This window comes from Rattus norvegicus, chromosome 7, assembly GCF_021556685.1.
Source record: "Rattus norvegicus strain SHRSP/BbbUtx chromosome 7, alternate assembly SHRSP_T2T, whole genome shotgun sequence".
NCBI classification, from domain to species: domain Eukaryota; kingdom Metazoa; phylum Chordata; class Mammalia; order Rodentia; family Muridae; genus Rattus; species Rattus norvegicus.
Window position 1 is genome coordinate 48,391,975 of NC_141540.1, and position 16,623 is coordinate 48,408,597.

General features: G+C 35.7%; 1 non-coding gene across 1 annotated transcript; it reads right to left on the minus strand.

Moving 5' to 3' along the window:
* Positions 1–3,071: 3,071 nt before the first annotated feature.
* On the minus strand, positions 3,072–3,176 carry LOC120093901 (U6 spliceosomal RNA). The gene has a single exon (XR_015626275.1). It is a non-coding gene; the product is annotated as a U6 spliceosomal RNA (small nuclear RNA).
* Positions 3,177–16,623: the final 13,447 nt, after the last annotated feature.

Below are 16,623 nucleotides of genomic sequence, written 5' to 3' on the forward strand. Positions count from 1 at the left end.
CTAAGCAAACAAATGTTTTTAAAAGTCTTTCATTAATATTGAAAGTCTTCATTCCTCACTCTTGGATTTAAAGATAAAATATGGAAGTATAGAACTATGGCTTGCAAATTGTAGTTTGTGACTCCTTTGAAAGTAGCATATTAGATAAACTGAATATTACATATTTGGATCACAATTCAAAACTGTAGCAAAAATTATAGTTATGAAGTAGCAACAAAATAATTTATGGCTGGGGGTTACCACCATAGGAGGAAATGCCTCAAAGTGTCATAACATTAGGAAGGTTGTGCACCACTGATCTAGAAATATATTACTAATTAATGTTTCTAATAGTCATAGTATTTTTTTTAAAATTGGATTTTCTTCTCTTCAGGTAATGAGTTTAAATATCTGCTAAAGTAGCAATAAAAGAGTTAGTTACAAGGGTAAATATTTTATATACTATAACATAATAGTAAACCTTCAAAGGCAATGAGTTAACATTCCTTTAAGAAACGGAAACATCATAAGGAATGTATATATTAAAATAGGGTTTATTAGCCTGGCTTACAGAATGCAGTACAGACAGTCTGGCACTGAGTGGCTGTCTTATACTTGGAAGGCTATGTGTATATGTGTGTAAGTGGGCATCAAAGGACATCAAGTGTTTTATCTCATTTTCTACCTTGTTTGTAGCACCATCTCTGGTATACACTGCTGGGTAAGGTTACCCATGAGTTCTTGTGCTTCTCTTGTCACTGCACCCTATCTGCCTATAGAGATTACCATGTTTTCCATAGTATTAACAAATGCATGCTATAGTACATGGCTCTAATACAGGTTTTGAGGTTCAAATCATTTCCTCATAGTTTCAATGCAATATTATATTATCTGAGCCACTTTGGTAGTCTATAATTACACTGTCTATTTTATTAAGGTCATTCTTGATTCTTTTCCCCTTTAAGATTTCTTTCAGGATTGTTTGTTATTGTTGAAGCCATTTTCTGCTTCAGTGCTGACACTCTGTTTATCCTTCAGGTAACTATCATTGGAGCACTGTCAGGCAGCACATTCGTCTGGAGACTCTTGTTTAATACAGAATGAAATTATGATTATCATGTCATGTTAAGAGTAACGAGTCAATCCATATGCATACATGCCATATACTTTACTCACCTTTGATGTCTGTCAGAGAATAACTATAATTTTATAATTTTAAGGCATCATCAACTATAATACATTTTTTTTGCTATTAAGGGTAAAAATCAAAAACATGGAAAGCTAGCAAGTGTTTAATTTTTGTTATTAAACAATGGGAGATGGACATTAACTTTTAATAATTGAATAGGTAATTAAAATGTGAACTTTATCTAATCATCTTTACATTTTATCATGTTAGAGAATGAATTACAATCACGTATTGCATTGTTTATCTACACTAGGTAATGGAATCTGAGGCATTAACATGAATCAATGCTATCCAGTGTAATCTGGAAATAGTAAGAAGACATAAATGTTCAGACTTCGTTTTGTACAATGAAAAAAAGTCTCACTAAGGCCTTTTAAAATTGAACACTTTTACTTTTATTGATTTTATTATTGACTAGTTTTACTTGCTGTTAGAAGTTTAGGATAAAAAAATTCCATTTAGTTCCCCAAGGATTGAAACGAAGACCTCTTTAAGGTACCAGGCTGAAACATTATAGCATGGTGTAACTATATGGGAACCAGAAGTTGTCAAAGAAAGCTTTTAAAAGTGTCTGTTTTTATTTAATATATATATTATGAAAATAAATATGTCATAAACAAATGGATGTCAAATAATATTCTTCTGTATCAAACACATGTGTAGCTTATCAAATTTCAAGTTACAACTCTTTGAAGTAGTGCCATCTACTCTGACGTCTGTATAAACTATTTCTCACTTCATTTAATGAATTTCTCCTAAACTTAAACTGTGGTTAATTACATTATTATTATCATTCACTTTTAAGTATAGAGACTTCACACTTTAAGTGCTTATGATTAGCCTTTAGTCTGTTATATTCTAATATATTAATTCTTTTACTTATATTTCATTCAATTTTGCCAAATCCTGGTCTAATTTGTACTTTGTTCATTTGAATTCAATTATTTTTACTATCTCAATTAATTAATTAATTAATTTTTATTTTTCTTGGATATTTTAAGTATTTACATTTCAAGTGTTATCCTCTTCCCCCATTCTCCCTTCCTCCCTCCCCCTCCCCCTGCTTCTATGAGGATGCTCCCACTCCCAACCATGCACTCCCACCTCAACACCCTGGCATTTGCCTACACTGGGGAAACGAGCCTTCACAAGACCAAGGGCTTCTCCTCCTATTGATGCCAGAGAATGCTATCTTCTGATAAATATGAGGCTGAAGCCATGGATCCCTCCATGTGTACTCTTTGGTTGATGGTTCACTTTTAAACATTTTTTATTTCATATTCTCTAAGTTTTTTAAATAATTAGAAATGCCAGGCATAATATTTTAAAACTCTTTTTAGATACAACATGGCAAATGCACTTACAAGCTCAACAGCAATTATGGTAGTAGGCATAAGACTTGGAAAAGATCAATTCAAAAATAAAACCTAGTACTGGGATGGGGAGTGGGTATGAAAACCTACTCCTACTGCCATTGAATACCTGTGGTATAAAGCAGAGTTAGTTTGTTTCTTTAATAGTATAAAAACTGGTGTGTTGAACACAAACCAGGGTAGTTTCCACATTCAGGAGAATTTGGCTAACGCAAACTGGACCTGATGAGAGAGCGAAGGGAGAGAGGGGGAGAGAATGTCATGTTAGGTGGGTAAGATGTGGGGTGAATCTGAGATGGGGAGGAGGTAACTATGGATTATAGACACTTCATAAAATTCTCAAATGTTTTATTTTCACTCCTGGTTCTCTTAATTTCAGGTTTTCTCTTTTTGTGGTATCATTCAACCTGCTCCTATTGTAATAAACATTGTTTCCACAGTGCCTAAGGAAACAGCAACTTGACCAACAATGACTGACTGAGCACCTTTTCAAACTATGCAAAACAACTTTGACATACTGTTTTGGAAACTATCAAATGGAAAGCTTCATAAATTTGTGTGTCATCCTTGTGCAGGGGCCATGCTAATCTTCTCTGTATCCTTCCAATTTTAGTATATGTGCTGCCCAAGTGTCCCCCAGTGTAGGAAAATGCCAGGGCAGGGGGCAGGAGTGGGTGGGTGGGTGAGCACCCTCATAGAAGCCCGTGGAGGGAGGATGGCATAGGGGTTTCCAGAAGGAATAGCACTTGAAATGTATATAAATATAATATCCAAAAAAAATCCTTCAAGATGAGAACACAGTTCAGGAATAAAGTGTTTTCCTGAAATTTATGGATTCTGGGTTTTAATTCCAATGTTGCAGAAAACCAGAAAGAAATTAAAACAACAACAACAAACAAAATAAAAGAAAGAAAACGACCCAAACACAAGTTTTAAGCAATATTTAAATATTTGTCAATCATCAATTTCCATTTTGTTCAGCTGATTTGAATCTGTGAATCAATGTCAGTGAGGTCAATTGGCTTTTATCTTCTGAATTAGATTCATACTAATAGTGTTGTTTTCAATTCAAATTTCTGAATAAACTTATAAAAAGTCATGTTTGTATACAGTGTTTGAATATTTAATTTTGTACTTAAGAATGTAAAGAAAATATAAAAGAAGTCAGCATTTCCCAAAAGAATAATTAAAAACCTTTGTAATTGATCTTAATAATCTCTAAGACAACAGAGAAAGTGTTAAGGGAACATGGAACCTGCCAATGTACATATATCATATTCAAAATTCTAAGCAGAGAAAAGACATGGAGTAGTTACATCTTGGTCTCATCAAATCAAACACAAAGACCCATCTTCTTGCTTTATTTTTAGTAACTTTCATCTCTCTACTATAGTTCATTTTCTGGTAACCAGTAAATCAATTACTTTTCAATCATCTGAGAAAACACTGTGACCAAAAAAGAGTGATAGGAGAAACAGTTTATTTTGGTTTATGGTTTCAGAGGGAGATTCTGTAATGATAGAAAGCTGATAAATCACATCTTCAATATTAAACAGAAAATATAGAGAGTGAACTATATTTAAATGAAGCTATAAACTCTTAAAGCCTACCCCCTCCAAAATAATGTACTTCCTTCAGGTTGGCTTCAACTTTTAAAGCTTCCACAACCTTTCCAAATGGGGCACCAATCGTGAACCAAAGGTTCAACTACCCAAAACTGAAGAGACATTACTCATCCAAACCCCCATATTCATTATATTTTCTATTAGTTTTTATATGACATCATTACCAATATTATTCAGTGACATTGTATCATAATCAAGGAGACAATTACCTTTGTATAGGCAAACATAAAATATGAATGTATGATTTCTACATGGCTATGCTTGTGTAACTTCCTTTGGAACATGACCTCTACATTTGCAAAGGCCTTAGTCATATACATAAAGAAGCTTTAAGAAGACTGGAGAGTTAGAGATAATAAGGTAGATATCCACAGGAAAATGATAATTTCAAGAAGAGAACAATATTTCATAAATTCTCCATTTTTGCCATATTTATTTGAAGGGCATGTACCTGACTGTTAATTATAGTTTTCATAGAAAATACTTTTTTGGCTTGAACAACAGGACAGTGTTCAAAACAGAACTTACTGGAAAGCTACAGAATGAAGTTCCAGGACAAAGAAATCCAGGGATTTATACTCCTAAGGACTAAACCACCAACCAATGAGTACACATGGAAGGACCCATGGCTCTAGTTGTACATGTAGCAGAGAATGGCATTGTCCAGCATCTGTAGGAGGAGAAGTCCTTGGTCTTGTGAAAGCTCATGTCCCCAATGTAGAGGAATGTCAGGGTATTGTTTTAAGTGGGTGGGTGGGGTTTCCTCATAGAATCAGGGGAAGGGGAGGGTGTATGGGAGGGAAGGGGAAGGGTTAGTATTTGAAATGTAAATACCTACAATATCCAAAAATAAAAATAAAATTAAAAAAAAAGAAAAGAGAAAAGAGAACATTGGAAAAAAAGAGTACAGTAGGGAGTTGTCTCACAATTGTGGTTCGACCCTAGGCAAATCTGTGCACAGGGAGAACACAGATTACCTCAGAGAAGCTAAATTAGCTGACAGGAGATTTAATTGTCTTTCACTGGAGGGAAAACAAGAATTTGAAATTTGAGTTCAGCCAAGTTAAATCCCTGGATAAAAATTTAAAAACATTTTGGAGGAAAATAAAAGTTAAAACTTTTACAACACATAATTTGTAATACCCAGGGCAACCATCTGAAAATAGTTTCTATATAAAGAACACAGAAACCATGAGAAGAGAGAATAGAGAGGAGAGACCCAGTCTATCTAAGTAAAATTATAAAAGTGCCTGAATATTATGAAAAGAAAATCAACTACAACTGCTTTATCATTAAATATAAGGCATTTAGATAGATAATATACTTAATATGTGGATATTTTAGAACAAAACTAGGAGATATCTTTCTAACATTTCAATAGGCTGGAGTTTTTATGACATGAAACTAAGTTATTTTAAAGAATGTCTGAAAATGTTATAAGAATTAAAATCATTAACTGTCTAACTTAAAAAAACTATAATATATGTAAGTCTATATATAAATGTATATATTATACATTTTAGATGAAATTTGCTCATATCGGCTGACAATGATTTCTCCAAGAGCACAACTCTTATAGAAAGACCAACATCAGGCTATGAGAAATTCTCCTTCTAATTGTTAGTCAGCCCTATCCACAAGACTCCTAGAGTATTGCAGCCTATCAATATTGTACTTCATTGCCCCTCAGAAATATGTTGTAAGTTCATATTAGTGAAGACAGTAGGAATTTTAGACACAATTTCTAGAGGTTCCTGAGTTATAACAGACTTTAATGTTTCCTTCTTATGGATGAGCTGGAACCATGCAAACTTCCAAAGAACAGAACCTATCTACATTTACATCCAGCTATGATGTATATGAACCACCACAACAGCTATAATGTCATCATTACTTAATAAGCATTCCTTTGTTGTAATCCACTTTAATAAAAGAAAAATCTTGCCTGGCATTGAAAACCTAATCAACTACCAAGAGCTAATGAAGTCATAGATCTTGGAGAAGGACAGACAACAATCTTTTTCCTGAAACAGCATTTAAAAATAAAAACCTACCTTCTAAATATTTGGCTTTAGACCCACAAATAATTGTGTGTAGGATGATGTCATCACGCAGGTGTAGGCAGGTACAAGATAGAACAAGGCTTGTCATTGGAAGGATGGGTGGGAGTAAAGTTTTAGGGAGAAGAGGAGACTGGAATGAGATGAAGGTCGAGAAAGTCGCAGAGAGAACATGGAGGCTGATGGTAAGATTCCTCTCTGCATATTTACAGGATGTTATGAATATTCTTAAGGAATAGATGTGTACAAGGCTTTGAATGGTTAGGTGGGCAATTATATCTTATCAATTGGATCAGAGGTTATTGTATTGTGTGTTCTTTCATGTGGAGATTTAAGTTTAAGACAGTATGTGGCAGCTGAAGACACTGGGCCACCATGGAATTGGGATGTATATTTCTGGCATGGTGGCAACCTGCCTTGGGAACTAGGTGGGTAGAGTGATTACTATCAGGATCAGAGAAGCCTTTAGCAGTGTGATATGGGATAGAGCAAAATGGGTGAGAGGCTTTGCTGACTGAGATGAAGTTATCTACAAGATATCTTGGGGAACTATGGTGCTAGATCTAGAGTGGGATAGAAGACAGCATTTTTTAAAAATAATTTTACAACAACAATTGTGCTTCTTAGAAAACCACAGCCAAACAAAACACAGAGTTATAAATGGAATTAAATACAAGCAGATATATGTACAAAATAACTATAACACCTAAGGCTTAAAAAACAGTGCAGGGTCTGGGATGAGCGCCCATTAATAGCCAGAAGAAAAAGAAATTTGCTATACGACTGTGTTTCATTGTAATCTCAGCAGCAACACCCAGTAATTTTCAATAATATGACTAACTAAGCAATACACGAACAAGGGCAGGATTAGAGCAATATACATGCCAAAAGGAAACATAAGGCTTTAATCCTGGAAATAACTACTATAGACAATTAAGAGATCCTAGGAGTGGGAGAGCCTTATGAGTGAAAAGCACACAAATTGGTATCCAATAACAAATACAAGACTTGAAAATATTCATAAAAGTAGAATTATACAGCCCAAGCAGATTATATTTAGGGGGAGAGAGAGAGAGAGAGAGAGAGAGAGAGAGAGAGAGAGAGAGAGAGAGAGAGAGAGAGAGAGGAGGAGGAAGAGGAGGAGGAGGAGGAGGAAGAGGAGGAGGAGGAAGAGGAGGAGGAGGAGGAGGAGGAGGAGGAGGAAGATGAGCGGGAGAGGAGGAGGAAAAGAAGGACAATTAATGAAAAAAGAGACCATGAATTTGAAAGAAAAAAATGAAGACTTATTTCGTATATGAGGGGTTTTGGAAGGAGAGAGGAGATGGGGGAATGATGAACCAATATTTTAATCTCAAAAATAAATATTTTTAGAGAAAAGTTATGTTAAAGTTATAAACTTCCATGTGATAAAAGATATCATTAAGGAAGTAACTGTACAAACCCACAATTAAGTGGAAATCTTGATATCCTTGGAAAATCCTTTGCCATTTAGGAGACATAAAATATCCTCACACAATTCAAAAAAGTCTTAAAGATAGACAATCTAATATCAATTAGTAAATATTTGAATTTGTGATTTACCGACAATTTCCAAACAATAAGCACAAGTGTGTGGACGAGTATGCAATATTTTAAGTCACTGTGAAATTTTATAGTGAATCACAGTGAATAAGAACGATCTTGAAAACAGGAAATGGAAGCAAGATTATGAAGAGAATATCATTTAAATAATGCTGTATAGTTCTAAAGCACTGAAATGTATTTGAAAACATCTTAATATGTCATTTAAAACCAATACATGTTAACACATAAATCAGAAATTCCAGTCTTAACCATTTACCCAGTAAACCCAAAAGCATGCATTCCCCTAAATACTTAAATGAATGTGATATAGATAGCAATTACAGTGATCATAATTTATGGAAGCATCCAGGTTTCCCTCAGTAAAAATGGAAAATGATTTTATATATTCATAAATAAGACTTAACAGTAAATAGGATTAAATAATAATAATGGTAAAGCAAGACAGGTTCTTCAAAACACAGGGTAAAAGGAACAAAGATTACATAGCAACTGATGTAACAATTATGCGACCTGCATGTAAGTTATGACTGATAACTTGCTGTTTTGTGGAACTCACAAAGTGGAAGTGGTGTGTCTCTGACTCTTTTGTTTGCTCTTGGGACTCTTTTCCTCATATTGGGTTTCCTGGTCCAAAAAATAAAAGTGCTGTGTAGTTTCACTTGCTGAGCAAATCTATAAATAACAGGGACTAATAGAAAAGGACTATAACAACCCAAAATATTTATTCATGATTTACTGTGAGCCATCTGTGACATTTCTAGGGTGTATTGTATTATATTCTAGATTTAAACAGGTGTATGCTTCTGTGGAAACATTTCTCATACATCAAATACCAGTTTCATTTTGTTTGTAAATATTATTTCAAATCACACAAAATTCTAGGTGGATATATATATATTTTCTTAAGTCTTTGTACGGTTGAGTACTGATGTCCCCAAGTGGATTTATAATACATAACAATAATACAGGTTCTAATATAAGTAGAGAGATATATTGAGATAGAATAAACAAGGATTACTAAAACATTGACTTAGTCTTCTAAATAGTGGACATATAGGTGTTTACTATAAATATCCTTTAACTTTTATTTGTTTAAATTTTTCATTATTAAACGCTATAAAAATAAGTGTAAGATAAAAAATTTAACCTCAAACATTTATTTCAAACACACCTTTGCAGCCCTGACTATTTATTCCTTTCTGTGCAAGATAAGAAGATATATAAATTATGGATATTTTCATCATTAATAATTTTCATGCCAACTCAAAAGGCATGCAAGTGCTTGGTTCATGAAGACCAAGGAAAGTCAGTCTTGGCTACCAGGACTCAGTGGGGATGACATTAGCTGAAATGTTCAACAGTGGGGAGATAGAACCTGAAGAGACCACCTCCAGTAGGTAGACATGGCCCCTAATTAAGGCAGGGGACCACCAACCTCTCCTCAAAACTTTTAACCCAGAATTGTTCCTGTCTAAAGGAAATGCAGGAACAAAACTGGGACAGAGACTAAAAGGCAACCCAGTGACCAGCCCAACTTGGGATCCATCCCATGCACACACACCAAATCCTGACACTGTTACTGAGACCATATTGTGCTTGCAGCCAGGAGCCTGGAGTAGCTGAACTCAGAGAACCTCTACCAGCAACTGACTAAGACAAATGCAGATAGTTACAGCCAACCATTGGATTGAGTTTGGGGACCAATATGGAAGAGATAGAGGAAAGACTAAAGGAGCTGAAGGAAATTTCAACTCCATAGGAAGAAAAACAGTGTCAAGTAACCTGGACTACTCAGAGCTCCCAGAGACTAAACAAAAACCAAGGAGCATACATGGGCTGATTCCTGGCATGGGCACATGTGGAGAAGAGGACTGCCTTATATGTCCTCAGTGGGAGAGGATTGCTTAATCCTGTGGAAACTTGATGCTGCAGTGTAGAGAGATGCTGATGGGGGTGAGGTGAGAGTTGGTGGAGGAGTACTATCTCAGAGGTTGAGGGATGGGGTGAAGAAGTTGGGGAGACTGGGAAGGAGGGCAACTTTTGGAATGTAAATAAAATAATTTAATAAATATTTTTAAAATAAAAAAGTAAATATACAAAAACGGGTAAGGTCAATCTGAAAACATGGAGGATATATGGCAGCACCTGGACATATGGAGAATGTGAGGCAGCACCCATAAAATTACTACCGTATCCATGAATTAGATTTGGAAGTCAGCAGGGTTTCTGAAATCAAAAATTCATATTCTACTAGAAAGCAAGCAACCCTCCAACCATTCTCAGGACCCAGACATACTCATACTCATCTTAAGAAAGTTAGATGCTTTTCCTACAGACCAAAGGCTTGTGAATGGTGCCTTCTTACAAACTTAGATGTTTGCTCCTCTGAGATATTAGCATCTTTTTTTTCCTTCAAGGAAGTTAAATATCTCCCTAAGAAAGTCAATGGTTTGTTTGCTTTGATTCAAATTCTAGAACCAAAGCCAGGTTGCAAACTATCAGAGTTGGTTCAGCAGAACATATTATGCTGACAGTATTGATTGGCTCACAGACGATTTTTTACAGAAACTTTATGGACACAATAGGTTGATTAGTGGAAGTGTTGTGCTCCTCCTCGTCTATCTTTTCCCTTTTCCTTTCACCTCTACTTTTACCTTTGGAATTTAACTCAGCATGTGCAGTCTTACATATGCCAATTACCATCTTCATAACAAATGAATCCCAGGTATAGAAGCAAGGTAAGGGAAAGTGTCACTGAACTTAAAGGGAGAAGGCACTGCAAACTCTTTTAAATCAAGCCATTCATGTACTAATTTTGAGTCTTGGAACTCCCAGGCATGCTATTAAAAATATTTTTGTCCAGCTTAGTTATGAATTTTATATTATCATAAGTGGATTTAAAAGACAGAGCTCAGTGTGTTCTTATTCTGTGCCTCAATTTCTTTAGTAGTAAATGACAACAAAGGGCCTTAATTATAGAGTAATTATAAAAAGATAATCATAAAAGAAAATATTATTACACATAAGGGCAACTTGCATAAATTTTCACAATTCCTAGGTATGAAAATTTAGATTGTAGGCAGAATAACACCCAAAATAAGTTTACAGATTCCGAGGCTCAGAATCTATGAATATATCATGTTACATGACAGAGAGAAAGGTTTCAAATGGATTTAGCCTTGATCATTGGCTAAAATGAATGACTGTCTTGAATATCTTGTTGAGGTCAGTCAGTATAAGAACTAGGGTCCTGTAAAATCAAAACGCAAGTGAGTGTGGGTGTCAGAGTCAAAAGTAGTTTTGGCAATTATCTCTGCTGGTTTGGAAGATGAAGAAAGGTACCACAAACCAAAGTAGGCAGACAGACTCTACCATCTGGAGAAAGCAAGGAAATGCTTCTCCCCAGAAGCTCCTTAAATGGATCTTGAGAATTTATTTTTAACTGATGGGAGAATGAGTGCAGAACCTTATCACCATGACCTGTACAATCGAGTGTCCCACACTTGACGAAATCACATTGGTTAACACATCAGGAGCATAATGGGCAAGTCTTACCCTGGGAACGTTGGTAATGGACATGTGCTATAACTCACTATGCTTGTGGCCACTTGTACAGGAGTCATAGGAAACAAAACTACAATAACACTATTTTCAAAAATGCAGGTAATACTGGAAAAGTGAAATATGAAAAGTGGAAAGAAAACCACACACACACACACACACACACACACACACACACACACACACACACGCACTAGAACGGAATTCTAACCACTCACAAGAAATGAAGTTATGTCACTTGTGCCAGCCTAGATGAAATTGAGATCATTATGTTATATGAAATAATCCAGGCACATGATCTCATTCCTATTTGGAATCAAATAAGATTACCTCAGAAATTGAGTGTTAAATGGTCTCTACCAGAGACTGGTAGGGAAGAGGAAGGAAAGAGGAAAGGAAAAGTATTTGTTGTAGAGGAGCATGAAATTATAGTGTACTGTTGAACAGCTGTGCAGCTCTAGAAAAGAACAACATGTACTATACTTCTAAAGCAGGAGAAATTTTTGAATGTTTTCAAAAATATTAAGATATGATACAATTTTGAAGAGATAAAAGTTTCTCTAAATACTACAATGTTTATGCATGCCACGACATCACACATTAAATGTCTATTTTATAATTTGTATGTATCTATTTTAAAAATAAGAAAATTACAAATAGATTGTGATGAAATAATTTGAGTGCTCCATGGTAATCAAGATTTCCCCACTCCTAGCCACAAGTATAATTTTACCATAGGCTCTAAATATCAATCTATGATGTGCTCAAATTCAACTCTAATTTAACTCTTTTCCAAAAAATTACTCCTATTTATAATGCAGTTTTTAAAGAAAATAACCTTCACTTCATGTTTTAAGAGATAGCATTTAGAATGCTATTTTAGGTCTTGCACAAAATTTGGGAGATTTTGTGGTTATTATCCATAAAGACCCTTCTCAAGGCCAGGAAAAATAATTATTTCAGCCCTGAGAAATAAATGCATTCAATTGACTTTAAGACTTTTACAGGTATATCCATTTTCAGCAGGTTTTATTTACTGTGTTACTATCTAATAGTGAGAGGACTGTATTCTTTCTTTGGCAGAATATGTAATTTAATACTTGAAAATGCATCAGGCCACAGCTGCACCAGGGAATGCAGCAGTCTTCTCTTCCATGAGCAGCTTGTTTCTAACACAGAGTCATACAGGGAAAGGAATTTTGCAAATATAAATGCTATGTCATCTCAGAAATACATAAAAAAATCCAAAAGTGTTTCAAGTGAACAACAAAATGTTCCACAAATAACACTGTCAGTTATGAAACTTATACCCAAAAGATGCCCCACCATGCCACAGGGGCATGTGTTCATACTACTGGCGTACTTCTCAGCTATTAAGAATCAGGACATCCTGAGTTTTGCAGGCAAGTGGATGGAACTCAAAAATACCACCCTGAGTGAGGTAACTCAGACATAGAAGAAAATGCATGGTAATATCACTAACAAGTGGATATTAGCTAAAACAAAAACAAAGAAACAAACAAACACAAATCCAAATACAGAATACCCAAGATACAGTCCACAGAACTCATAAATGTCAACAAACTGAAGGGCCCAAGTGAGGGCACCTCAGTTCCACTTTGGAGGGAGAAGAAAACAAACAAAAGCAGGGAGGGATGGACAGGAGAGGGAAAAGGTATGGGGGTTGGGGATGAGGGGAACATGATCTGTTATTAGGTGTGGGGAAAGGATTGAAGCCTTGAGGTGTGGGACCCTCCTGGGCCCCCTCAGTGTTTGCCCCTTGCTGAGCCTTGCTAATGCATGTGGGAGCTTTTGTTCCTAACAAAGGAATATCCTGAACTTTTTGTTTGGCACTTGGGTGGTGACATCATTGAGTTAATTCCTGTTTCTTGTTTCTCTTCCCCACCCACCCCCCCCAGGACATAAACCTGTTTTTCCACTGTGGTTCCTAGAATTTTCCACCCAGTGGACTTGGTGTATACATTCTGTAAACCTCATTAAAGTTTTGGCATTCTCCTAACACAAATGACCGGAGTATGTCTTTTTCTTAAATCCTGTAGGCCTAACCCAGGTTCTCGGTAGCATGATGGCATGGGGACCTTTAATGGAGGTCCCACCAAGATCTGGAAGAGAGGAGTCCCTGATGGGATTATTCCAGAGCCAGCTGGTGAAGTGGAAGGAGCGTATTGGGTGAGTGGCGCATCAACTAACAATTGGCAAGTTTAGTTTGCAGTAAGTAAAAGAATCTTGCTATGGGAACCTCCAGTTCTACATTACAGCTAGTAGCATCAGATAGTAGATCAGATAGTAGCTCTGCTCAAACATCAGGGAGCAGGGGTAAAGCTAAAAACAGCTAAAAAAATATTAAAACTTTAGAAGTGTTATGGTAAAATCTAGAAAAGTGAAGTCAATTCTCATAGATGCTTGGACCCTGACTAGAGATAGTTTACAGCCTACAAACATTTTTGGTGCTCTACTAAGGACAGAAGGAGGGCAGGAGATGTCCTGCCTCCTTGTTGGCACCTATTAGAGAATTGCTTATTTCTGGTTCTGGGTCCTTTAGGTAGGATATCTGAGTCCTTTTGGTGGGACACCATCTAATTCTCTCCCTCTACATCTATTGTCTGTCCTTAGTACACTAAGATGCTCATGTCTGTCAGTTTATGTCTGTTTTTTGTTTTGTTGCTTGAATGTTGTTCTGTGCTTCAGTTTTAACAGAAAAAAGGGTTAAAACTTTATCTGCTGGTCATTTACCCCTTGATTTAATCTTAACTCATTTCAAAAAAGGAATAAATAAAAGGCAGTCTCAATTGGCCTTTGGAGTCCTGCATCTGTAGCTAGGACGCTAGGTCAGTGGGAGAAGCTCCTCAGGGACTGTGTCTGCACAAGCTGATCTTAGAGGGGCCAGTAGTTTCTCTGCCTTTATGGTAAGGGATCTGATGGTTTTATCTTTGAGAGAAAACTCTGACTGTGATTATTGGATTTAGCAGGTGACAAGGTGCTTCTCTTAAAATTACAGCTAGAAAAAGTAAGAATTTTGTTTGATCTAAATATTAAAGATTTATGTAACTACTTCATATTTTGTTTCTGATTGGCTTTTCATGTATAAATATGTTCTTCATGTCTTGGTTACAGATAACTGGCTTTTAATGATATTGGGTATGTTTAAAACTTTAAAAATTTCTGATTTGTGAAAATTAAAATATGTATTTGTGACTACTGACAACTTTTCATGTTTTCCAGTTACAACTGCTTTAACAGGAAAAGCAACTAAAAATGTAATTAGTCATTGCCTACATTGTTTTTCTAACTAGCTATTTTGGTCAAGCATTTGAGGTGTTTTCTAGACAATTTAATATTACCCATATTTGAGAAACTTTAAAACTATACCTTCATAAATAAAATGGGGGGAGTTAAATCCCTGTATACCATAAAATTATTTAAATAATTCTCCTTTTATTTTAAATTTTAAATTTGGATGCCAAGGAACGCTGAGTGTTTATGGCATGCTTCAAGTAGGTATACGTGTGCCTAGGTGAAATGGAAGGATCCACTTACTGACATATGGCATGATCCTGTTCAGATATTTAATATGGGGAAGAGGGCATGTTTGTGTTTCTCATGCTGAAGGAGTGTGCTAGCTGCCAGAGTGGCTGCTGAGATGTGCTGATGCTGGGACAAAAAATGATGTTGACCTGTGAGCTTGCTGAGTGCCCTGACAATGGTGACTGGAAAGTCATTTTGGACATATGTTCCTGACCCATCTTTACTTACCTATATCCCAGATTGGACCAACTGCCTTACTTTAAGCTTTTAGACCTTGTGGGACAGAGAACATGGAGACTGTGGAAAATGCCTTTAGAAAATCAAAGAGAAGTTATGACTGTTCTCTTTCCTTTATTCTGACTCAGTCATAGACTGGTCAATCCAATATTGGAAATAACAGTTTTCGTTTGGCAGATTGGTTCTGGACATTTTCAGGGACATTTAAAATTTCACAATTGTCTTATATGAAGTTACATTTGCAACAGATGTCTGGATTTTGAACAAACATTAGTATATGTGTTAAAACTCCTAATCTTTTATTAATTGGTCATGTTAAAATTACTCATGTTTCTTCTATAATATTTAAGGTGAGTTATATTGATTGTACATTTTCTAATTTTGTTACTGTATTGAAATCTGGCATATACCAGTTTTTGTTTTATTGCTTGTGAATATTACAGGACCTTGATATTCTGAAAAAGGCTTGCAAATATAGAGAGAAATGAGTCAGGCTTTAAACAGAAGCAATAGGATAGTGGGTTTGATTATTGCTGGTATAGTGGTATAGCTATTTAATTAATAGCACCATTGCTTTGACCCAAGAAGTTAAGACAGTTACTTTTGTTATTCTTTTAACAAGAGTGTTAAAGTTTTGAGTTTTCAAGAAGAATGTGTGTGTGTGTGTGTGTGTGTGTGTGTGTGTGTATACATTCCTGTGCACACACATAGGGATGCCCTCAAAAAACAAAAAAGAAAATTGAATCCCTTGGAATCAGAATTACAAATTACTGTGACCTACCTGATATAGGTGCTGTAATTTCAACTTTCTCTGTTCATCATAAGTGAGCATCAAGGATTTTAAACACAGAGCAATGTATTCAGGTTCCATATATGGTTTCTGATAGCTGACAGAGTATAAGAAAAATGACAGTATATAGCAGTCCTGCCTGTGATCCTAGAATGGGAGAAGTCAGGTAGTGAGGATGGTCAGAATGGGGTAGAATATAGGAAAATATCCTCAGGCTTTACTCACTTTTAAGAAAGGTAAATCCATGGTTCATTGACCAAACATCGTACGTAATATTTGATCAATTCAGGAAGCCATAATAATGGTAGAGATTCTGCCTCCAAACCACTTGAATTGACTTTCAAAAAAGATGTGAACAATCCTTCACAGCCTATCTTTTGAGACTTTGAGATTTGGTAATAGATACAATCAATTTGAGTGCCATGAAATTAGAGAAATGCAAAAGTGTAACTTCCTGACAGAGGGCTACAGTACCTGAGGGATTTGTAGGATATGAATCACTGGCAGGCTGGTTCATATGTTATACTAACGACATTTAGCTACTCCTGACTATGTTTTTTTATAAATATCAAGCAAGGAGTGTCTGGGCAGGGGTAGGGATGGGAAGTAGAAGCAACAGGGGACATTTTATTATAGTTTGTTTATTAATTTGGATGACATTGATCCACTTTGATTCCTA